This window comes from Artibeus jamaicensis, unplaced genomic scaffold (assembly GCF_021234435.1).
Source record: "Artibeus jamaicensis isolate MK-2021 breed Jamaican fruit bat unplaced genomic scaffold, CSHL_Jam_final contig_1015, whole genome shotgun sequence".
Classification (NCBI taxonomy): Eukaryota; Metazoa; Chordata; class Mammalia; order Chiroptera; family Phyllostomidae; genus Artibeus; species Artibeus jamaicensis.
This window is the reverse complement of record NW_026521194.1, coordinates 1,438,599-1,465,313: the sequence shown is the minus strand read 5'-3', so window position 1 is coordinate 1,465,313 and position 26,715 is coordinate 1,438,599.

The following is a 26,715-nucleotide window of genomic DNA, read 5'->3' as shown; positions in this document are numbered from 1 at the left end:
AGAAAAAAACCTACAGTAGAATTTTAACTAGAGGGTTTTTTAATATATTCAAAAATAAAATTCCACAAAGGGCAATAAATAAAATATTACTGTTGTGAGCATAGATATGAGCCATAAAAGAACACACACAAGGAAAACTAGCATAAATATATAAGGCACTTGAGATCCATAAAACATGAATATTTTTCTCTAATATAAACAAATGTTTGTGTATTAGAACAGGTATATCTGTTGCATCCAGTGAAAATTTAGAAGTAAAAGCCCTAGGGATATATAACTTAATTTTAAGTATTGAAGCATGCTTTAAATAGTCTTTTTATACTTTGAATATTATTTTTACGTTAGAATAAGAAGAAACATACCCTTATTATATCCAACTTGAAACAGCAGAGAACACAATGTCTTATCTATGAAATTCAGATAAGTTTAGGTCTTTCCCTGGCAATGAATCTTTTTGATTTAGTTGAAGAGAGAGTAACCATCCTTGGTGTAGACAAGAAAAATAAGAGTCTACAAAGCACCCTTATTCTTCATTAAGTTTTAATACCATTATTATAAAGGACGCCTTTTATTTTGAGAACCCATTTTTTTCTTAGTTCAAACCACTGTGTGACTATATTTGCTTTGGATTAAACTACTTTAAATCTCAATGCACATCCCCCACTACCCATTACAAAGGAGGGAAACATATTTCTGTTCCATTACATAGTCTTCTGTCTCTATGCTGATAAATCCTAATTCTTTCAAGTAGTCACTTCTATGTGGTTTGCAGACTTTATTCTTCTTTCTTCCTTTCAAAGTCTTTCTGAATTAAATTTGATATTTTTATTTTTTCCTTCTAGTGTGCCACAAGTAGTGATAAAACATTGAATGTAGATTTTACTACATTCCCTTCTGGCAATTATTCCACATTATAATTAGTATGCAATGATTAATTTATTAGTTCATGAATGATCTTTTAAAGATTATATGTGGAGTCCTTTGCTTAATATACTTTTTTTTTTAATTCGAGAGAGGAGGGAGAAAAAAAAAGAAACATTGACTTGTTGTTCCACTTATGCATTCATTAGTTGATTCTTGTATGTGCCCTGACCAGGGATCAAACAACTGCCTTAGTGTATTAGGTCAGTGCTCTCCCCACCTGAGGGACCCAGCCAGGGCAGTACCCATTTTTTTTAAGACATGTAGTTTGCAAGCTATGTATAAACTTAAGAGAAAATATAATTTTATATGGCAGTTGATAAATTCATTTACATTACCCTTTGGATAATATAAGTAGAGAGTGACCAAAAATTCTAACATAATGTTTTTTCTTCTTTATTAATAAAAAGGCATTAAAGTGGGAGAGAACGGTTAAATTATTTTAATGTGAGATGAATAGGCATTATCTCTCATTTTCTATCATATCAAATTTCACTATGGATAAATATCTCTAATTCTATCATATGGAGAGGAAGTGTCTTATAGTTATAAATAACATGTCTGTAAATTTCATTTTTAAATGAATACACATTTTTTGCCTAATACTCCTTAGTAGAATTTAAATTGGGAATTAAAATACAAACTTTCATATTAAATATTCAGCAAAGCATTAATAATTCTGAGCATCCATCATGTGGAAATATGTCAGAAATAAGAACATAAAAATATAACATAATGTTGAGACAGGCTGCCCTGGATTCAGACACACTGAGGGTGGATCTTACTCACACTGCTAGAACCTAGTTAGTCTAGTTATATACAGCTTGGAGACTCCATGAATTCATTTTTACCATGAATGCAATAGTATGTACACCAGTGGATTGATGTGAGGATGAAATGATACATCTCAGTGCCCGTGTGAATCAAGTGAACTCTAAATAAACGTCAGGTATTATTATTAACATTAGTGTTCTGATTATTGATAGGTCAATCCTTGATATATTTAATTATCATTTTCTCACTTCTTTCTTTTTTTTACTTCTGTCTTATTGGAACTGTAGTTGTTGGGTCAGTTTAAAAAAAAAAAGTTTTCTAAGTTTATCACCCAGGCATAATTAGAGAGGGACTAAACAGAAAAGCCAACACGTTTCAGCTTCTCCAACATTCACGGGGCAACAGGTTTTTAAATCATAGTGCTATAACTGCATGCAAACTTGAAATTTCTGCTCAGAGAGAAATACAAGTGGAAGAGGAACTCACCTTCAAATACCCAGTGAAGGGCTGCCCATCCGGGCCTGGTAAGAACACAAAGAGTAGACCTGCGCATGCTAAGGGTCAGGGGCTCTATCATTTTTGAGGGTTCTGCCGAGCCGTTAAATGCTCTGAAATGTGCATTTAAATCTGGCCTTGCACATGTAAAGATGAACTGAAAAACTTATACTAATACCCTATCTTTTCAATATTTTTTACCTTGAATAACAATTAAATAACAAATCGGAACACTATGACAGATCAAGAGAGGAATCATGGAGGAAAGAAAAAAACCCCTCATACATTGGTACCTTAATGACCGACTTCCTTTTTTTAGGAAAAAGGGACTCCTGGAGTATTTATTCATTTTGCACGAACCCCACCAGTTATGGAGCCAGTCCTGTGTGACCACGCGTGTGCCAAACACCATTCAGAGGGTGGCTCCACGTCACTGCTTCATGGGCGATTAATGCTACAAAAGTTGTGAAGTGGAGCTTCGATTCCACGTTAACTAAGTACTGAAAAGTCAAGCTGGTGATTCATTTAAAAAACCTCTTGCGTTTGGCATCTTTCGCTTTATTTACTTGGGCTTTGTAACCTCTGTGGTGCATTCATTTCAATCTCTCCCCATGCCACAGCACATGACAATAGTCATGGACATGCTGTCCCTTATTCTGTTAGATTTTGTTGTTGAGCAAGGACATACTGTGGGATCCAGGAGGGAACTGAACCACAGAGTTGGCCTTCCCCCAGCTTCCGTCCACGCCTGCGCTCCAGAAAATGCACTAAGCAGTTGGGATGCTCCGGGAGTACCGGAGCAGAAAGCAGACAGCCCCACCCAGCTTCAACCATTGTGCATCATTCATGCATTTGTGAGGATACACTATGTGTTTGTCCAGATTCCAAGAGCTCGTTCAATCCCAGGTTTATCTTCTTCCCCTGCCGACCTCCTCTGGCCGGAGGTAATCCCCAGCCCAATCTCCCTGCATTCCTGAATCTGCAGACTCAAATCTGCAGATCCTTGTTCCAGGGCCCACACGCATCTAAATCCCTCCAAACCCAAACCTGGCTCTCTGACTCAGAGGCTCAACATTCCTTGGAACCTCTCCAGTTTTGTCCTGACACCTCTCTGATGTCAGCTTTGCCCTTGGGATTCAGGAAACAATCCAACCCTAAGGCCAGTGGTGAATTTAGGAATCACCAGGCCCTAAGGTGAACCACAAATGGGGAGGCTGAAATGAATTTGAGCAAGTAGAACGATGGAAGCTGTTAAGAGGCCCTCTTAATAATTTATTCTTTGTGTCATTCGATCACTCAAGTATTTATTGGGTGACTACAATGTTGTAAATTCTAGGAACAGAGTGAACGGCGAGGAGCTAAAACCCCCAAAGTCTTTGTGGGACTTGCAGTCTAACACTAGGAGACATTCAGACTGAAGATGCAACACACTGCCTGCCTTTGTCTTGAAAACTTTCTACTCTGTGCAAAGGGGAAACAGTGAACATAAAGAAATAAATACAACAAACTAACGAACAGCAGCCCCACAGGGTAAGACATACAAAGCGGATTATGTTAATTCTTCCTGGGAGGGCATCCTTTGAAAAGAATAGATTTAAGTACCAATTTTAAGAAAAGATTTGCTTCATGAATCCATTCTGGGTAATTGTTTAAAAAAAAAAAGGCTGAAGGAATAAATATGAGTTCAGTAGCATTTAAAAAGAGCCAGGGCAGCATCCTCCCTGGAAAAAACCAAAAATCTCTCCTCACAGTCATTAGTGATTATTTTGGCTGCTGGGTCTGCAGGCGCCCATCATTATGCAGGTTTCAGTGGGATCGATGGAGGCATTTGCAGAGCCTTTGTAGGAAGCCTTTGTGTACTGAAAAGATTATTCAGAAGACAACCTTTCTAAAAAGAATTAATCATTAATTATTAAAACTCCAACTCCAAAACCCTAATTTATCTTTAAACTTTAACGTCAAGTTATGAATCTAATTATCCTGTTTATAAATCAACAGAATCTTGGCAAAGAGTTTTTAAGGCAGCCTGGGGTAACTACTTGGTCTCATTTACAAATTAGATACATTACATTCCTTGAAACATTTTGAATTAAATGTACCAATGTAGGGTTGCTGACTTTCTTTTTGAGAACTATTTTCTGATTCACCGGAAAAAGAAATCTCCAACACTATGGTAAATTTTCAATGCAATGAATTCAATATAAATATTGTGAAATTAGATTCTCAGAAACATTGACTGACAGCCTGCGTCAAGCTTTTGCTGCAAGGAAACAGGCTTTTAAGCAATTCAAAGAGTTCACCTTAGTAGCATTTTATAACAGGAAAAACGATTGAAGTATCATTTTACACTAGATTTTAAAATTCTCGGGAAGGAGACCTGGCTAGACTGGATAAACCGTGATTAAAAGTCTTGAGGCATCTCACAAGGTAGAAAGTCAGCTGAGGTGTTCTTAGAAGAGGTTCTTAAGCTAATTAATGTCCGTCGGAAAATTGTTCAAGCATTTTATCACGTGTGTTGATAATTACATCCCAGAAGCAGTTTCCTGTCACATGGCACCGTGGAGTTCTGCCTCAGCTCCGGAGAGGAGAGTATCTGTCTCAGGGCAGTGGATCTTAAATTACCACGCGTGCTTCAGCATCACAGTAAATCTCTACTTAGAATTTCAACCAAGCAAATCACCCAATTAAACATGTTTTAATTTGAATTACTCTATCGGAGCATAGTATCTTTGATGTTACAAATATTTAACATGTTAAATTGCACAAAGTCCTTAACACAGAAATGCAAATATTATTCATTGGATTCCCCTCAATGTGTTTGTAGAAGATTAGATCTTCCCAGGGTTCAAAGATGCTTATGAACCAGAGGCTCATGAATCCTGCTGATTGAAGTTACTTATTGACCAGGGATCTCAGCTGAGTTTGAGGTCTGAGGCTTTCTATGCACAGAAATTTTTTCCCATAATACCTACTAAGTTTCTTTTTATAGTCACTATGGTCAAGTCTTGAAGAAAGGGTTGCTGTTCTGGCTCAGGGAGTACTTGTCCCCAAATTTAAAAATTAGCATTATCTATTTCTCCCATCTACCAGTAATAACTTTCTGTCTAGCTGTAATGACATACTAATATTCCAATAATGTCTTCACATCTGAAGTTGTCCTGTTGTACCCTTTTTGAATATGATGGAGTCTTTTCATTGGCTAATTTGGCAACATCTGATGTGTAGCACGAATGCAGGTGTGGTGGTAGCCATGGCCATGTCCTCAATGCAGTGGTGACGGCTGTCACCCAACCCAGTGGGCTCCTCAGTGGGCCTGATCTTGCAGTGATTCCTTCCAGCTGGTTTCTCTGGTTCCTGATCACTTTTCAATCTGGCTCTCTACCTGGATGTTTCCTAAAAGCTTCCCAATAATACAGTAGTTCCCCCTTATCTGTGGCTTTGCTTTCCACGGTTTCAGTTACCCAACATCAGCCAAAGTCAGGAAATGCTCAATGGAACGTTCTAGAACTAAACACTTTATAAGTTATAAATTGCCTGCCATCCTGAGTAGCAGATGAAATGTCCTGTCTAGGATGCGACTCAGAGAGGGACGTCCCTCTTTGTCCGATGTTTCCACGCCGTGTGTGCCACCCACTCATTAGCCACTGGGCAGCCATCTTGGTTATCTATCAGATCGATTATCAAAGCGGGACACCACATTCACGTAACCTTATTACAGAATGTTGTTATAATGCCTCCATATTACTATGGTAGCTATTAATCTCTTGTTGTGTCTGACTTATAAGTTAAACGTTACCATAGGCAGGTATGTACAGGAGGAAACACAGCTTGTATAGGGTTCGGTACTGTCTGGAGCTTTAGGCATCCACTTCGGGTCCTGTAAAGTGTTTCCCACAGAGAAGGGGGGCACCATGTTACCTTTATGCTAAACTGTTTGCAGCCAGGAACTCTGATATGTAAAAGTTTGCTCACAGTAGAAAAGCTTCGTGAAAACTTAATAGATAACAGCTGAGTTCAGTGTTCAGCGATGTAGTAACAGTTTGTACCCAGGTATTTTTAAAATCACACTCTAACTTAAATGCCACTTTAAAGCATTTTTATACTAAATAGTAAATCTGGTGCTTTCCTGAAAAGTAATATATATATAATAAAATATGGAAAATATATAGCAAGTCATTGAAGTTTCTTATCTTTATGTGATGGAATTACAGATGCCTTTTTCTGCTTGTGTGTATTTTTCAATTTCCTAAAACAAAATTTACTGCTTAGGTCATTTTTAATGATTTTAAAATATATTTGTAGGAAATATGTTTGTAGGAAATAGTATATAACTTAAATATTACTATTGCTTTTTAATCAAATATTTATGTGTCAACATTATCAATAAAATCTGTTGGGGACAGTACCCAAATGATAGACACACTACCTAGAATAATTTAATTGGTATTTCTAGGGCAATCATGGAAACCCATATGTATGGGTTTCCTTAGGTTTCCTTAAACCTAAGGAAACATGACCCCAAACCACAAGAGTATAAAATAATAGATTTCTGGCCAAGATGGAGGTATAGATAGACACACTGTACCTCCTTGCACAACCAAAAAAAGGACAACAAATTTAAAAACAAAAACAACCAGAACTGGCAGAAAATCAAACTGTATGGAAGTTCAACAACCAAGGAGTTAAAGAAGAAACATTTATCCAAACCGGTAGGAGGAGCAGAGATGGGCAACCGGGGAGAGGATGCAGGGCAAGGTGGTGGCTGTTGGACCAAGTGAGGCTGTAGCTTGTGGACTGGGTGATCCCACATTTGTGTGCAAATAAACTGAGAGGAGCAACTGGGGAGCAAGATAGACCACACAACCCAGGGTTCCAGCGTGAGGAAATCAAGCCTCAAACCTCTGATTGAAAACATCTTTGGGGGTTGAGGTGTCAGTGGGAGAAACTTCCAGCCTCACAGGAGAGTTTGTTGGAGAGACCTACAGGGTCCTAGAATGTACCCCCCTGGGAATCAGCATCAGAAGGGCCCAATTTTATTGTGGGTAGTGGGGGAAGTGACTGAAAACCGGCAGAGAGTGGAGCACACAGCACTATTCCCTCTCGGACCCCTCCCCCACAGACAGCATCACAACACAACTAGGTGGGTTGCCCCACCCTGGAGAACACCTAAGGCTCTGCCCCTTTCTACATAACGGTCATGCTGAGACAAAAAAAAAAAAAAGTGGTCCAAATGAAAGAACAGATCAAAGCTCCAGAAAAAATAAAACTAAGTGATGAAGAGATAGCCAACCTATCGGATGCATAGTTCAAAATACTGTCAATCAGGATGCTCACAGAATTGGATGAATATGGTTGCAAACTACAGAAAAAAGTGAAAGGTATGAAAAGTGAAATAAAGGTAAATGTACAGGAAACCAACACTGATGGGAAGGGAACTGAGACTCAAATCAACAGTGTGGACCAGAAGGAAGAAATAAACATTCAACCAGAACAGAATGAAGAGGCAAAAATTCAAAACAATGAGGACAGGCTTAGGAACATTAAACATTCCAACATCCAAATCATAGGGGTGCCAGAAGGAGAAGAAGAAGAGCAAGAAATTGAAAGCTTACTTAAAAACATAATGGAGAACTTCCCCAATCTGGCAAAGGAAATGGGCTTCCAGGAAGTCCAGGAAGCAGAGAGTCCCCAAAAAGTTGAACCCAAGGAAGCACACACCATGGCACATCAAAATTACTTTTCCTAAGATTAAAGATAAGGAGAGAATCTTAAAAGCAGCAAGAGAAAAGGAGAGAGTTACCTACAAAGGAGTTCCCATAAGACTATTAGCTGATTTCTCAAAATAAACCTTGTAGGCAAGATGGAGCTGGAAAGAAATATTCAAAGTCATGAAAGGCAAGGACCTACATCCAAGAATGCTCTATCCAGCAAAGCTATTGTTTAGAAGGGAAGGGCAGATAAAGCTCTTCCTAGATAAGATCATGCTAAAGGAGTTCATCATCACCCAGTCTTTAATATGTGAAATATTAAAGGGATTTATCTAAGAAAAAAATATAAACAGTAAAATGACAACAAACTTATAGCTATTGACAACTTAAACCTAAAAAAAAAATACCTAAGCAAAAAACTAGAATAGGAACAGAATCACAGAAATGGAGATCACATGGAGGGTTATCAGTGTGAGGAAGGGGGAATTGGGAAAAAGGTACAGGGAATAAGAAGCATAAATGCTAGGTAGAAAATAGACAGGGTGAGGTTAAGAATAGCATAGGAAATGTAGAAGCCAAAGAACTTATATATATGACCCATGCACATGAACTAAAGGGGGGACTGTGGTTGGGACAGGGGGTGCAGGGCAGAGGGGAGTGAAGTAGGGGGGGATGGGACAATTATAATAGCATAATCAATGAAATATATCAAAAAATAAAATAAAATAAAAAATTACCTTGTTCCATTATTTCAAGTGATCTCAAATTTGCCCTGTGCTTTTAGATAGCAGTAATCTTATTTCTTAATTATTTATATGTATCTATAAAAACTACCAGAAATAGCGCTCTATATGAAAAGTAGTACTTATTTTAACCTCATTTCATATTCAACTATCCTTTAAGCTCCTGGTCCATCATTACTACCTGAGTAGAAATTCTTGGGAATTCAAGAAATAAATGTTCAAGAGGAAAGCAGACTGGTACACGGGGGCAGCGACAAACCAAATGTGAGTGGTAACACTATGAAATATTTTCGGAAAGGGACCCTGCCAAGCACTGAAAGCTAAACATTTTTCTCTAAGCACTGTTTTAGCTGCACCCCATACGTTCTGATGTTAAATATTTTCATTTAGTTTAAAACCTTTTCTAATTTCAGTTATAATTTCTTGTTTGACTCATGGACTGTATAGAAATATCTAGCTTCATTTTGTTAAGTGTGTGATTTCAGACAGCTGAATAAATTGAAAAACCTAACATTAACAGAAAAATGAAATATTGTTTTTTTCCCAGAAATAATTGGAATCTTAGCATAATTCTAATTGACACTCCAAGGGACTTTAACACAACATCTCACAATATAATTATCTAATTCATATGCAATAACAAAAGAAACAAAAATAACCAGCATTTCTGTACTTATTTCATAACTGTCAATTTTGCATTTCTGGTTTAAAACAGGATCTTCTAGGCCTTACTCCCCCAACATCGGAGTTGTCTGCTCCCAGCTGTGACTGGCTGAATGTGCCCCCTCTGCTGTGGGTGAGAAGACAAGAAGATTGGCGGGTTTCTATTGCCACTTCGAACAAACTCTAAGGATGCAGTGTTTGAGGACTTCCTGTCAGTGGGGAGACACAAGTGCAGGCAAAGTGGTGTGGAGGTCGGGGAACTGCCCCAGACCTTGGAGATGACACCTTAGGGAGCAGCCTGTCCTAATGACCCTTCCCTGGGGGGCCTTCCTGCTCCCGAGAGGGCCCGCACCCTGGACAGAACAGGCTGAGGCCCACTGCGTGGAGCGGGGTCAAGCAGCGGAGGGTCCGATGCCCTGTAGGGTGTGAGAATCTTTAGTGAGGAGCTTTCCCCAGAAGCCAGGGGCCTGGGAACAGACCCAGTCCTGGGTGTAGTCAGCTCGTGACTGATTCTGTTTGCACACTGGACGCAGACCAGTTTAGTAGGGATTAAGGTTGAGGACTTTTAAGGAAGGAATTTGTACATATGATATTTCAAGAATTTGTAACATGAAAGAAGTGCTAACAAATCAGACAGAATAAAAGGTCAGTTTTGTGATGCCGCTTCAGAATCCAGAACTTGGTAATGGTATTTCAGGAATATTTTAGATTTACCACAAAAAAAAAAAAAAAAATACCCGTGTAGGAGTTCCCATATATCCCACACAAATTTCCCTATTATCATCAACTTAGGCAAGTGTGGACATTAGTTATAATTAAAGAACCAATATAAATACATTCTTATCTGAAGTCCTTACTTTTTCAGATTTTCTTAGATTTTCACTCATTTTTCCCCCAGAATCCCATGCAGGATATTACATATCACTTGACCATCATTTCTCCAAGAGCCTTGGTTGATTAAGCCTCAAGATGGAGTCAAAAAATCTTACTTACTTGAAAACAGATGGCCTTGAGATTTCATCCTTTCTGAAAGCTATGATGTTACCTAATGCTGGGGCCACTTGTGGGAATGGTGGGTCTCCAGGGTGGGCCTCCGCTTGATAATGACCTTGACTGTGTTATTCTCAAGGTGCCTGTGGGCAGCTGATGGGAACAGCACTCCCAAAGTGTCCTTAAGTCTTGTACTCAAGTCACACACAAAACGTGGGAGCAGCAGGTGTACAAAGAAAACAACAGGAGTGACTTTCTCTCATGACACTTGGTTTTACCAGCATATTCTACCTTCATTCGGTGCTGCAAGAAAACTTTTATCACACCTAAAATCAAGCTGTGGTAAGTCAGCAATGTTGATGCAGCTGGAGTTAGCATATGAGTATATTTTTCTAAACTATATGCTTTTAGTATCATCGTTGGCTATCTGAAATATTTGGAATAAGATCCATTTCCGGTGAAACGCAGTGGGAATTGCACATTGTGTAATAAGTTGCAAAGAACATGCTGTCCGTACAAAAGATAAGCGTGTGTTTGTGTTGTTCTTCCTCTGAGTGGTCGTAGGTAGAGCAGATGCTGATTCTGCATAAACATTTAAAGGGTTATGCCTCCCTGCTAGGATTTGCTGTACGAAATCGGCACAGACGAAAAGAGTGTCAGTGTAACTTGGCAAACCTATAGCCGGTCTTCTGGGAACATTTTGTTAGAAGAGGAGTGAATGTAAAATCACTTGTATATCAGAACTACCTGATTGATAACAGGTGGTTTTGAGAGTATGAGGTGTATTAAGAATTTATATATATACAAATATAAATACATATACTTTGTGTACATGTGGGTGTCTGCTTGTCTCCCTCTGTAGTTCTACTATTGGGTGTGCTAACAACTGTTTATTGAGTACCTCCCTGTGCTAAGCACGATGCTCCATGTGTTACATGGGTTATCTCATTTAACTTCCCACCAACCCTGAGGGTGGGTGTCATGATCTCCCTTTTGCTGCTGTCAAAGGAATGAAATACATTATTCAACCCATCAGATTGAGAATTTGGCAGGGGCTTGATCAAAGCCCACATCCGGTTACGGGCTTTTACCAAACAGGTGACGTAAGGCTTCTCGACTGGGGATCCAAACACAAGTAGGCATATGGAATCAACATGCAGGTTCTGGACTCTTCACAGTGAGTTCCTTCCTAAATGTGAGCTGCCCAAGAAAGCATGGGCTCTTGAGGCTTCTTGAAGGTCCTCCTCCCCCACCCGCTTCCCAAGAGCACTCACCCACCCCTCTCTATAAAAACACACTCGGAGCCATTCCAGATCTCCTGGCTCCAAGTGCAGCTGGTTTTTCCTTTTAGTTGTTTACACTGATGGTGGCTGATGGCTTTAGCAGGCACTGTTCAGTTCTTTCTCACATTGTGGGGCAAGTTTTCCTAACAGAGCATGGGTAGGTTTCCTAATTTCTTGGGAGTTTTTAAAGCATTTGGCTCTTACGATCACTGGTCTTCCATTCTTCCCTTTCTTTTCCTTTTCCTCACAGAAAGTAAAAAGAAGAAAATATGTTCCTATACACATACATACCTGTGTCATGCATGCTGCATACTGCATAAGATTTGGATCCTAAAAAGTCTGCTGACCATTTCCTGCCCCCAAATCAGGAAAGCTGCCTTGGTGGTAGGGTACTAGCCTCCTAACTGGTCAGCTCAGCCTGGGCTGTAGTGTTTCCACATTTAATCACACCCAGATTTTTAAAATCTCTTTAGCAACTCTAAAAGCCTTTAAAATTTTTTTGCCACCCTGGCTGGTGTAGCTTGGTGGATTGAGCACGGGCCTGTGAACCAGGGGATCATGGTTCGATTCCCAGTCAGGGCACATGCCTGGGTTGCAGGTCAGTTCCCAGCAGGGGACGCATGAGAGGCAACCATACATTGATATTTCTTTCCCTCTCTCCTTCCCTTCCCCTCTAAAGATAAATAAATAAAATCCTTAAAAAATTTTTGCCTATAGGATGGGTCATTCTTCTTCTTTTTTTAATCTACACCTGAGGATGTTTATTGATTTTAGAGAGAAAGGAATGGTGATAGGGAGAGAGAGAGAGAGAGAGAGAATCATCAATGTGAAGGAGAAACATCACTGAGCTGCTCCCTGTATGCACTTCCACTGGAGATCGAACCCACAACCTAGGAATATGCCCTAGCTAGGGATAGAACCTACAACCTTTTGGTGCACAAGACAACACCCAGACCAACTGAGCAACCCAGCCAAGGCAACACCAGTCATTCCTGAAGGGCATAGTATGTTTCAGTTGAATATTTTAGAATGTAATCAAAATAAGCAGAAATCAAAATAAACCAAACATCCTGTGAGTCTAGGATTCATGCAGTGCCCCCTTCCATTCTCTCTGATAACTGTGTGTGCTACCACCTGACTCTTCCCCACCCCCACTACGAGCAGACCCCTTATAGCGGCATAACCTGTTACAGTGCACTCCCAGTCTTCCCTGCGGCTGCCTCAGTCTGGCTCACTCAGAGATGACGCCCTAGAACAGCAATTAAGGTTTGGAATTGGAGTCAAAGGGACCACAAATAAGTGTACTCACTACTGACAACTTGACACAATATTAATCGGTCAGCACGAGTAGGGAAAATGAAGCAACTCAACCCCAGGAAAAAAATTAATGAGAGCAAAATCTATTTCATTTCGCAGACATTAAGGATCCATGATTCTGATACAAAGCTGTCTTAGCAAAAAAAAAAAAAAGCAGAGTTAAGATAATCACAGGAGACTGGGTGTTGATCATACAAAAATTTTTATTTCAGTTGTATGTCACAGTACTTAGAAGATGGGTGACTTTGCACCAGCATGAAAAGTGTTTGCAAAAATAGACACTGTAACTCTTTCCTGGCGTTATGAGTGATGGCCAAGCCCGACCAGGCATGGAAGCCAAACTATTCTCTGGGAATCAGAGGTGAAAGCAGCTTGAAATGGTACCAAAAAGAGCATTAGAAACCCTACAAGTCTTTCTTGAAATCAAACCCTCATTTTCCAAGCAATTAATGCTGATTCAAGTTGGTAGGACAATGGCCAGAAGCCACACCTAGGGGAGCCCTGTTGTTTCAGAGAACTGTGTCTGCTAAGGCAGCTGGGTCACAGATCCTGGACCAGGGATCTCCCAGGGAGTGTGAGCAGCAAGGAGAAGCCATAAACCTGCTCTGGGTGAGTCTCAGCTTCCACTAGTGACAGTTACTCGTCCCAGTAGTTAACTCCTGCCTCTCAGGAAAGACCAGGACCGGCTTCTGCTTCAGACTCTCTTCAGAAATCATACACACATAATAATAATAATAATAATAATAATAATAATAATAATAATAATAATAATAATAAAAATACTGAAAACTACCCAAAAAACCTTCAGTGACAAAGAAAAGGAACAGTCCAATGACTCCCGACTTAGGCAGAGTACGACCAGAACCAGACCACATCATACAGATCACATCTCAATTCAATTCAACTCATTCTCTTACTTTAGACCTAACACCCACATGAAGCTTCTGTGTCTGATTTAATCTTAGTGACGACAACAACAAAGTCTATGACTCAGTCCTAGACACCTATCCTTGGTTCAATCCCAACTGCAGTGGCAATGTCATCAGCAACTCTTAATATGATTCTGACACGGTTCAGGGCACTGGCAGACCCGCACGGTGGCACTTACAGGGCAGTGGGTGAGAGACCATCTCCAGCGATACAAGTCAGCACGTGGTGTACCTCCAGTGCAGCACCTAGTCACACGGGGGGTGTCTGTGGCTGAAAACCCAGTGGTGTAGGCGCCAAGGAGCGCTGGTGCAGGGCTCAGTGACAGGGCTGCTCAAACGTTGCCCTGAAATGAGTTTGCATTTAAGTGCAAATCTAAAGGTGGAAAATAGATAACACAGCTCAGTAAGAATTTGGAAGGCCTGAAATAACACAAACAGTACAAAAAAAGTTTTTAAAATATCACTTCCTTAAGTGTCTGAGATGTTTGTTACTTTTTTGGGGGGAGGGGGAACATTAATTTTGATGGAATACTCTTGATCATCTCATGTGACAACAATGTAGTAACATTTTCTCTGTTGAGAGATTTGAGATGATTTAGCTTTTTCTTTAATTTTTTTAGGGGAATTGTGTCCCCCAAGAAAAATATGTTGAAATCCTAAGCCCCAGTATCTCAGAAAGTGATCTTATTTGGAAATAAGGTTGTTGTGTGTGTAATTAATTAAAATGAGGTCATACTGGAATAGGGCAGACCCCTAATGCTAAGGTACAGCCACCCATGCAATGATACCAGATGCAGTGAGAAGACCAGGTGAAGGTGGAGGAAGAGACTGGAGCAATGCTGCTCTATGCCAAGGAGCATCTGAGGCTGCCAATTCCTAGAAGAGGCAAGGAAGGATCTTGCCCTTGAGGCTCCAGAGGAAGCATGGTCCTGCTGACACCTTGATCTTGGGCTTCTGGAACCTCTGCAGAACTGTGAGAGAGTAAATTTCTGTTGTTTTAAGTCACCCAGTGTGGGTTACTTAGTTATGGATGCCCTGGGAAATCAACCCTTCTAGCATGATCAGTCTCTCTTTTTTGATTACAGAGAATTTAGAAAACATGCTTTTTAACTTTGCAACTCATCATGGGTAATGTGATGAAAATGTTTAGTATTGTGGAATTTGAGAAAAACTACAAAGTTTCCTTTATGTGGAGCTGTTACCTATGATTTCACATGACTTTCATGTGTGTGTTTGTGTGTGTATTTAAACACACTTCTTAAACCAGGTATCAATGAGAGACAAATGCTTCCCTTAAGACTTTGCATGTCTGATGACTGGAAGGGTTTTACTCGGATTAACTCCAGGCTCTGTGAACATCAGGCCTTGTTTGCCCTCCTGTTTTGTTTTCCATGGTGCCAGGTGCATGATTCCCCTGCATATTTACCTGCATATTCATGTGCCTATTCTGGTCTAGCATGTTGATAACTGATGCTTGGTGAGTTGGCTCAGTGAATAATAGAAAAATTCCTGAAAACCATTCCTGCTCTTGAAATACTTGGCAATAACTTGATTCTACCCCAGAAATGACCGATAACACTGTAATAACTACATAGTGCCAAACTCCAACACTGTGGGCCCCCAATTAATTTGCCCTTTGCCCAATCTCAAAAATGCCCTTGGCCCCTCTGATACTTCCAAGCAATAGGGGAAGTATGACAGAGGATAACTTAGGTGGGAAGAGGCAGCAGTCAGGACCAGTCGGAATGAAGTATCTTGCAAGTAAAACTATACAAAACCATATGAAAACACCACCAGGGTTGGTTCCAGGGCCTTGGAAGGGCCCAGCCTGCAGGTGGAAGTGAGTGTGTCCTGTGGCTCATTAGCTTTGCAGTCAATTTGCTTTTGCTTTTTTTATTTCAGGGTACATTTGTTCAAAGGCTCAGTGTAATAATAAAATGTTTCAACTTAACTGGGATAAGAGATGCCCAGATAGCTAGTAAAATTATATTGGGTATGTCTATGAAGGAGTTTCTGGGGGAGATTAGCAACTGAATCAGTAACTGAGTAAAGAAGACCACCTTCACCAGTGTGGGTGGGCACCATCCAAACCACTGAGAGCCCAAATAGAACAAAAAAGAAAGGGTAAATTCTCACTTTCTCATATCGTGTTGGGATATCTATTTTCTCCTGATCTTGGACATTGGAGATCTAGGTTCTCAAGCCTTTAAACTACAGGACTTAACCAAGCATCCAACCTCTCCCTTCATCCCCAGTTCTCAGGCCTTTGGTCTCAGACTGGGATTTACACCATCAGTTCAGACTTGGACTGAATTATACCACCAGCTTTCCTGGTTCCCCAGCTTGCTGACAGCGTATCATGACATATCTCAGCCTCCATGATCACATGAGCCAATTCCCACAATAAATCTCTTCTTGTGTATCTATATATATCCCCCTGGTTCTGTTCTCTGCAGAACCCAGACTAATACACCCAGACGTGTAGATTTGTCTCATCCTTTAATTTAGCACCCTGGTTATCAAAACACACTGTGTATCGGAATCACTATCCAGGGCTGTATCTGTAAAATATGCATTTTGTTAAGTAAGTAATTTAAAGGATGGTTTAAGATAGTTATTGGAGGGTAACTCCCATCTCATGTAAGAGGAAATTCCACAGATGCTGTCTTTTAAAATCAGATGAGTTCTGCAACAATGGTATATGTCCTCTAATAAGAATGATATTGGATCCATGCATTTAATAATAAGGTTCAAAAAAGGGAAAATCTTGACTTATTAACATGAGAAGAAAGAAGGTGGCCTTCAAACATCTTTGTTTTTTAAGTAAAGAAGCCTCATAAGTCATGAACCAATTTCTTAATAAATTAATTTATTTGATGAGTAAAGTTTGAATATTCAACATTCAAGTTCAAATTATTCATTGAAAGGTTATATTTTATGACCTATGAAAATAAATATCTCAGTTTATAATTTATAACGTAACACCATAAGAAATATTTTAGTCTAAAATATGTTGTGTTAAGTGAACTCAATAAGTAGCTCACCCGAGGTCATGCAATTACTTATTTTTAAACTATTGCTGATGATACCACACAAAATGATAATAATTAGTATACAGGTTTCAGCAATCACCAAAGTGCATCTTTAATCAGTAAGAAAACTTATTTTATGCTGCTCAAATTCAGCCAGATTGCCAGTGGGACCTCTAATCGCAGTGACTCATCCCTGAAAAAGTTGTGAGTCGTCCCTGTTCCTACAGTAATGCACTGTTATTGCTATAAAAACTTCCCTGAAGTTAAGCCAACTTAGAGGTGATGTTTTTGGATGCAGAAATTATTACATCAGTTCCAGCCATCAACAAGGGTTTCGACACAATGAGTTTTATGTTTTTCTCCACTTTTTAAAAGATTTCTTTTGTTCTTCCTTGCAAACACATTGTGTGCTTAACCAGGCTTATTTCTATCCAACTGAAATCATGAGCTCGATAATGATGTTATAACCTGATCTCGGATAAAGTACAATACAGTCACTGGATTCTGCAAAGGGTCTTAGAAAAAAATCTGATTTAAACTTTTAATTTTTGGAGAATAGGGCACTAAAACAATAGAAATGACTTCCTCAAAATCACATTTATAGAATAAATGGCCTGGTATTTATTCTTATCTCTCTCCTGTGTTGTGCTGGTTACATTCTGTCATCCTCTTTTCTTCAAGGATAAAGTTTGAATTCCTAAGCCTAGCAATCAACACTCACCCCAATTTGGTTGAAGTAATTGCATTAATTGTATACAACATTACTCTTCACCATAATTTTGCTGCTAAAGTTACTCTGCTGTTTTCCAGTTTGCAGAACATGACTTGCTATCTGTACAAGGTTACAAAATCAGAAGGATCTGTCAGACTGATGAAAATGCCATACAAATAAAATGGTAAAGCAAAGGTGTTTAGCTGTTGGATCAATTAACATAGAGAAGGGTATATTCATAAAATCCAAAAGTCAGTGTCTGAATCTGAGTGTTCTGCACTCTTGTAAAGCAGAAAATAGGGAAGTAGAATGAGTGTTTTACAAACATTTTGGCACCAACACCTCATTATTTATAAAAACCAGGTGGCACCAGGAAGGGGTATATTCCGAAAGAAATGTCATGATCAACCCACAAAATTCTAAATAAAAAGTGAACACATGCAGAGAAGTTACCTTTTCTTTTTTATATATTTTATTCATTTATGTTTTAGAGAAAGGGGAAGGGAAGGAGAAAGAGTGGGAGAGAAACATCAATGTGTGGTTGCCTCTCATGTGTCCCCTATTGGAGACCTGACCTGCAACCCAGGCATGTGCCCTGACTGGGAATCAAACCGCGATCCTTTGCTTCACAGGCCCGTGCTCAATCCACTAAGCCACACCAGCCAGGGCAGAAGTTACCTTTTCATAAAGATGTCTGGATCTTCTTTCAAGGCTTCCACTGGAACTAAATGGGATGGACAGGAACATGAATTCTAGACAGGATGACAAAGATAATAGGCCAGATAACCAAGTGCCACCTGTTGATAAGACTATGGCAGTGGACACAGAGACGGCACTACATTTAGCTCTGGGCTCCTTAGTTCTGTGTAATCAAAACTGGAATATATTTCCTGGGAGACTAAGAAAGATCAGTATTCTTTTCTCCAATATTCCTGGGAAGCTAGTGTCATAGCAGAACTTGGGAACAAAACCCCTAAACACACACACTCACTTCTGGAGAGTTGTGCATCAGCTATTTCTCCTACCTTTTTTCTGAGGTGAGGGAGACATGCCTACTACTTATTTTACACACATGCTTTTTCTTGGTTAGTTTGCATTGCTATCCATGTGTTTTAAAATCACTCATACAGTTCCTTCAGAAAGGAGATTCAGAATGAGAAGCTAAAAACTATACATAGCAAGACCAAAATTCAGGTTAAGTGTAAGGGAATGTGGCCATGAAAATATGAGAGCTCCATCAAGGTTATCAATATTGAGAGAAAATACAATTTGGGGCAAGTGTCCGTGACCAATGGACACTTGTCTACACCAGAGAAGTGGGGTGGATCCAGAAGCTTTTAGTCAGAGTTCCCCGTGTGGCCAGCTCTAAATAAAAGTGTTGCCTCGTGTCAGGACGATGGGGAAGAGCAGGGCGGGAGACATTTGTCAGAAATGTTTACAAAATTGTCAGGACAGCAATAAAACAGGCTTCACCTCCAATTTAAATGAAACCATGAATAAAATGCTATTCTATGATATGGCTCTCAAACTTGTCTTCTTTAATGTAAAAACTTGGCAAGTGTCCATTAGATACCCACGATATTTGCTGAAGAAAGTGCTATATATTTCTCATGATAGTGCATTATATTTATTGTGTGAAACAGGGGCTATAGTCTTAGAACATAGAAATATTCATTTATTAATATTAACAGTAACCTGACTTATGGAGGGATCACTTCATAACTTGCCTAAATGTCTAACCACTATACTGTATACCCGAAACTAGTATATTGAATATCAACCATAATTTAAATATTTTTAAAAATATAAAAAGCAATTGAGATACATAAGTGTAATGAATACAGGAAATAATTCTTAGGGATCATTATGAGGTTAATTTTTTTTTAAGTTATACTTTAAAAAAGCAACCCGCCACTTTCCAGTTACAAAACCACATTTGCAAGCTCTTTGTGAGAGTTTCCTGTTCGTCTTTCCACCAGTCTTCTCCGACCGGCGCCCACGGTCCCTGGTGGCCGTCTGCAGCCGGCAGGAGTAAGGACTGCTTCGTGCCCTCAAGCCCAACTCAGCTTATGAAAAATCAGTATGCATGAGATGAGCACATCGATTTGGTGCAAAGAAGCCGAGGAGGATGTGAGAGGAAGGCACATGCTGGAGCACCTGCTTCAAACTCTCTGGACCGCCGGCCTTCCAAGGGCGTTTGCAGACATGCGGAAATACTAACTGAACTAAGATTTATGGCCTCGACGCTCCTCACTGTCTGCCGCACACTTCCTCCGCGAGGCAAATCTGTTTTCTAACTTCAGCCTGTCTGATGACCAGGAGTGAAGCAAAGAAGAAGCAGGGAGAGGGTAAACCATTCCAGACAGGATTTGAATCAAAGCAAAATGCCCATTCTTTGTTTGATCCAGACATAGAAATTTTCAAGACAGAAAAATAACTGTGATCTTCACAATATCTCTTGCTAGGCTTCATTTGTAGTCTTTTGAAGAGATTATATTTCCTTATTTGCCAAATTGACCTACTTTAAGGCCTCTTTGTTGGGTTCCTAAAAGAACAGAATGTCTTATTCATTTGCATACAGTAAACAGATGTCTCCTCCAAACAGCACAAAATTGAGAAATAGCCCTGAAACTCAATCCATTCATGGTAGCTTTGACAATCCCAGCTAACAAGAATCCCAAAAGGTTGCTCTGCCAGTTGCTTATACAAGCAGATTATGTTATCAAAACATGTTTATGAAAGACCATTCATCTTTCATTTCCTGCATACTGAGTTCCAGTTTAACTACCATTTCAGAGACAAGCATTATGGACTTCTATTATTTATCTATTTTGGTTGTGATAAAACCGGGATTCATAAACAGACTGGCAGTATACATGTCAAACTTACTTTATTGTCTTGGTTCAATTATGCTTTGGAAGTTGAAAATAAAATGTGAAAGAACAGTATTTCCTTCCAGAGGTCACTGTTTAATCTTCATTTGTCTGGCACAGATCAATTTTGCTCTGCATCTTTCATTCTGGAAATTAGGAAAGCAGTTCTTCCATCTGTTCTGGGATTTTAAAAAATCTTCCTTCTCATCAACGATCTGGGCCAGTCGGCTATGTGCATATTCTCTGAATTCCCAATGGAATAATATGTTGAACCTTGATGCCGAATGTGAGCAGATCCTAAAGCAGTAAGTGGCAATGGACATAAAACATTATTCTGTGGAATAATGGTTCAGGTCTCCGTAGGTTTTATTTTTCTAACAGCTTAACAGACAAGGTTATGTGAAGCCTAGCAAATGAGAACTGCAAACCAATTATAAAATTGAGCAAGCATTTGAAATTACCTCCCTCACCCTGCCCCTGACCTCTTATTATCAGAAGAAGATGACAAATCTTAGAACAATCCTCAAATAAGATCTCTAGTGGATGTAGGTTTTGGATTCTTAAGTGGTTTCCCTAGAAGGTGTCAATTCTAGAAATTACCTACTATTTACTTATTTCATTAAGTGGGAGGTTAGCATTTGCTTAAATGGTGAGACAGATCTGAAGATTAAGAAGGAGTAGTTAAAATCTTAGTCCTGGACACAGCTAAAACTTTTGGTCTAAAAATAATCCTAGTGCCAACACTGAGATCTATGAGAAGATGCAACTTTACTTTCACCAAACTACAGAATGAAGGCTAGAATGCTTGGAGGTGAAGAGTACGGTCATGTTGCTTTCATTGAAACTAGTTTATAGGCATTTATTAAGCACATACTACATGTGTGATAGCGTTCTAGGTGCTGGGAATATAGTCATAATGAAAGCAAAAATCCCTTATATTATAGTCGAGAGAAGACAGACAAAGCAATCAAATATAAAATATGTTAAATGCTAATAAGTGCTAAGAAAGGAAAAATACATCAGGGAAGTGGTATTCGGAATGTTGGTAGGTAACATTTGAGACAGAGTGGATTAAAGGTCTCCCCATGACAGGGACTCCTGAGGACAGCCTGAGTCCCCTCCAGTGGAAAGAGCTCTATGTCAGCACCAGAGTGTTCCACACCAAGGGAAGAGCACATGCGGGGACCCTGGGACAGGAATGATTCTGGAGTGCTCTCAAGCAAGAGTGAGGAGGTGTGATGCCCATGAAAACACACCACTTGGATTTCCAGGTGTGGGAGAGACAGTTGGCGGTAGCCCCAGTGGGTTCCTGCTGGGTTCACTACCAAGGTCACGTGGCAACCACACTTCCCATAGACTGATCCTGTTCAACAACTGACCATGGTGAGGGCTCTAGCGCAGGCCATTCCTGTGGATCTGGGGATACCACTCATCATGACATTAAAGATTTAATGATTTTGAGGATTCTCCATTAACCCTTGTCAAAACTTCCTTAGACTGACTCAGCAATCCGACACACTGCAGCCCAGCCCTCCTTTCTTCCCTGCCTCCTGCCCCGTGTCCCAGAGCCAGAGCTGCATCATGGTGTGAACCCTCTCCCGCTTCTTCCCTTTCATTCACAGGCATTTTGAGAACCACAGAAGTCTCAGTAGGCACATCCTAACTCTGCCCAACCCCTGCATGAAGGAACGTGACCAAACTCCAGCAGGACTTCTAGCCACATAAGGCTCTGTCCTACGACGACTGCAGCCCTTCTCTGCATGCCCCCATTAAAATGCCTGCCTAAGAAAGTTCAAAACTGCCAGGAAATTTACTATTCTTTCTAGCCAACATCTGCTGCTAATCCCAGATTTCGTTCTCTTAGAACATTTACTAAAAAGGAGCTTACGATTGTGAATATGTGTTTCTTCCAACTCAGAAGCATCCTTCTCAAGGACCTAAGAGACCTGGGTTTGAAATACTATCATCAGGAAATGTAGGGCAACTGTCTCCCAGGATCTGTGGGAGGATAGAATTCTAACCTCAATAACTGCCAGCTAGTAAATACAGCTGGCACAGTCATATGGACAGCGACCAGTGCTTTGTAACTCTTCACTTCTCTGTCTCTGTGGAACACTGGCTCTCCTCTCTAGCATCCAGCTCTCCCCTCTCCTGTTGTCCCTTTAAAATATTCAAGTCACCTTTGCATAAATTGAAATGGAGCTCAGCACTTTCCTCCATGGTCAGCAGTAGCTGAGTAAAATCTGCTTCCACTGCTTTAACTAATGTCCAACTGGGCTTATCTTTGATAATTTCTACCAATAAATCTCTAGGCTGTCTCACACTGTCTTGGTGATTGCTTCTAGGAGAAACTGAACCAGCACAAGAGCCCAGTGTCGCTGGAGTCTCCCAGAGTAGGGCAGGAATGGAGATGAGGCCAAGGAGGCAGCAGTGGATCACATCATGATAAGAACTAGAATCCCTTATTTTTGAATGAGATGAGAAGGAAATAAGGGTTGTGAATAGAAAAGTGATATGATCTATCTTCCTTTTTTTAACAGAAGATCCCTTTGGATGCTCTGAGAGGCAAGGGCAGGAAGGAGACCCAGGAGGTGGCTATTTCAACAATCAATATGAGCAGTGGCTTTATGTCAGGGTGGTGTCAATGTGGGTGATGGGAAATGCCATAGTCTGGATCTATTTTGATAGCAGCACTAAAAATATTTTCTAAAGGGAAAAAAATGGTTGTGGAAGAAAATGAAAGGGCAATGAGGAAAATAAAGCCATCAATTTGAGCATCTACATGAATAAAGTTATGGCCATGTCTAAAGATGGGGTTTTTTTTAATTACCTTTTTAAATCTTCAGATCTGTTTCACTAATTAAGCAAATGCTAATCTCCCACTTAATGAAACAGCAAAGTATCAGGTAATTCCTAGAATTGAGGCCTTCTAGGGAAACCAACTAAGAATCCAAAACCTACATCCACTAAAGATATACGTATGGATAGAAAAGTATCTGAAAATGTCATCCTTTAGTTACCCATCAAGTATTTTGGTTGAGAAAAAAAAGAGATAAGTGCAGGATAAAGTCAAACATTCTTAGTAATGCAAATAACTACAGAAGAATGACTAAAATAAGATGTTGTTTGTTGTCAGTTCCCAAATGAAATTCAGTTCTGGATGAAGAACTTCAAATTTGCAATTTCATAACATGTTGCTCATGCTTTGGGAATCATATGGGTCTTATGATCTAGACCCTAAAGCACGAGCATTGGGTATGTTCCACCTGGACTGGAAACTCCAGAGATTCATAATCATGAGTGTCAGTGCCTCAGCACAAATTAACCTATCAGAGTAGTTCATCTTAAACAATTCTCAAAACCATATTAATGTCAATATTAATGTTTTAGGATGCCTTTAATGCATAGTTTCTTTTCTCCAAAAGTTGTTTTATAATACCTTTAATGTACCCTATATTCTATGATTGAACTCCTTGCTTAGACATCCTGGAATGGTTCTTTATCAAACCCCTAAAACTCTGAGCTTAGAGTTAAGATTAATTGCTAGTAAAGTACTTCCAACCTTCCCCTTGGCTTAATGCTGGCAGCCATCTGCTCCTCCATATCTCAAAAAGCTAATTTATTCACTTGATTTAGGATGTACAAGTTAAATAACAAATAACCTTATTTTAAAGCTTGTTTCTTCTGTTTGAATTTTAAAATATAGTGAAGTCAACTGAGTTTCTTTTACTAGCTTAGAAATATATGCCACTGAATAGAATATTATCCTGCCCACATGGCCCAGGACCTATTTTATTATCAGAAAGTGGTAACTCATCTTTTAGCTTTCCGCCATTAATTAGTTATTGATTTGTAACAGTATGGTGCTTCATAAGAGAGTTAGAGACACTGGCTAAACTACTGGTCTACCATTTTTGAATATTTCTTAAACCTCAGGTGGACAATCAAAACTATAAAGATATTTCACATGATTTATGGCCAGTGCTAAGGTAAAGAACCCTCACCTCCCCAGCTGAACAAAAAGACAGCTAAGGCAATGCACATAGAGCAACATCGAGGAAGACTTTATTCTTGCAGCTGGAGCCTAATCCACAACAATTTAGACATCACTTGAACAAGACCGTGACCCTGAAGAACAAGACAGAGAAGGCTTTGTTGAGATGATGAGCCTAACGTAGGGTAAGGCTGGCCCATAAACAAAGGAGAGGGAAGAGAGCTGGTGAGTGCAGTGTGGTGTCTTAGTCAGAAAGGACTCCCAGGTGGCAGATTGACACAACACCTACACGTACCTCTGGGGTATTTCTTAAGCAGTTTCCTGTGTGGTAGTCAGTGTAAGTCCTCTCATACTTCTCCTCAAAAATACACATTACTCAGTAACTTTCTGAGAAATGTGAGTCAGGGTGTATGTGTGTACTTGTGTGGTTGTGGAAGGTGTGGTTAGGATGATGAAATGTTGAGTATTGCTTCAACTTTGGACTACAGATTGCCCACAAGAGGATTGTCACAAATGAGTTAATGTGAATATTTCAATAATAAGTTACCAGTAGCAATGTGTATAGGTATTGGTTATAAAATGTATATCCTGAATTCTTACCATAAGTAGTTTACTAAGAAAACACTTCATTCTGTGTTCAAAAAAATGAGAAAACTCCCATGCTGTTCAAGTGGAGAAAGCAAATCATGGGCTCCTAAGAGTCTGGAAGGAAAGCAGGGGCCAGATTAGACTTCAGTTTTAGGCTACAGTAAGGATTTGGCAAATTATTGATTGACTTTAACCTTGGAAGGGTTAAGATCAAATGCCACTTTTAAAAATGATTGAAATGTCAAAGTATAAAAACATATATTGGAGATGGGCAACATTGATGAGAAGAAACTAGTTAGGAGACTATCACAATATTTTAGGCAAGAGAGGATGGTAACCTGGAGTCAGGTCAGGGGGTTAGGGTTACAGAGAAGTGGACAAATTCAGAGTGAAACAGGACTTGTTAAGTTTTGGATGCAGGGAACTGATGAGAGGAGAAGTGACAATGATGCTAAAGTACTGACACATTTCACATACTTCCTGACATTGGAAACATGAAAGGCAGACAACGTTGAATGGGAAATATCACTTTGAACTAGTTCATTTTGAGATGTTCAAAGCTATTTAAATGGCCACTTGGCATATTGGTTTGGATTTCCAAAATTAGATCAACACTGAAAATATGGATTTGGAGTCACTTTCTACCCAATATTTATTCACCCTTCCCCATTGCTAACAGGGCCCTGATATAGTGCAAAGAAATAATATGCCCCACTAAAAATGTACGCGTTCTCAGACTTAATCTCATTTTTGGGTTAACCACATGACTCAATTTGCTCTAATGAGACCTAAAAGTCACTTTTTTAGGAACTGCAGGGAACATCTTTGCTTTTGTGACACACGCATTACTCTTGCCCACTCGACCTTCTGCTTTCTTTCTGCCCAAGGAACCACGATGTACCTGGAGGTGCAGCATTATATTGCAGCTACTTTCTTAATGTAAGTGGTGATTGAAGTGAAGGGAGTAGATAAAATGTAAGAGAAACAGAAAGAAGGTAGAGCAAGATGCAAATATATTCAGAGGCAAGTCCTTAGCAACTTCATAATTGAAAGACTGATTAGAGGAAAAGTGCTGGAAGAAATAAATGAGAATGAGTATAACCAAAGATGCTGAAACAAAATGACAATATGGAGGGAGAGAGGAAAAAAGAGAATGTTTCAACAAAGTTGATCATTTAAAATCATGCTCAGAAATTAATAAAATGATTAATATTTCCACCTAGAAAATATGAGGTCAACAAGTAAAAACTATTATGATGTATAGCAGATTTCAGGACAGTGATCAGACAAAGGCTAAAAATTAAAAATTGTCCCAATCAAATCTTCAACACAACCTGCAACATGAATGTCTTTTGGATGTAACTCTTTATCCCTCAGCTTTATGGCTTTATTTTTTCTGTTTTATCACCTTTCTGGATAATCCTCTCAGTGCCATTGCCAGTTAGTCACTGGTGCCACCACACTGTCATTTACATCCTGTCAATGTCATTTATAGCTCATTCCCACAAAAATTAATTTTTAATGTCTGAAACATTTAACCAATTGTTTTATTGTGGGTTTTTTTTCCTGAGGTACAGAGGCTCTAAAAGTCATTATTCTGCAGAAAATCCTAAGTCATCCCTTAAGAAAAATTAAGTCCTTGTCTGACAGAGGAAAATCTAACAGCAATATTGAAATAAAGCATATCCCCATC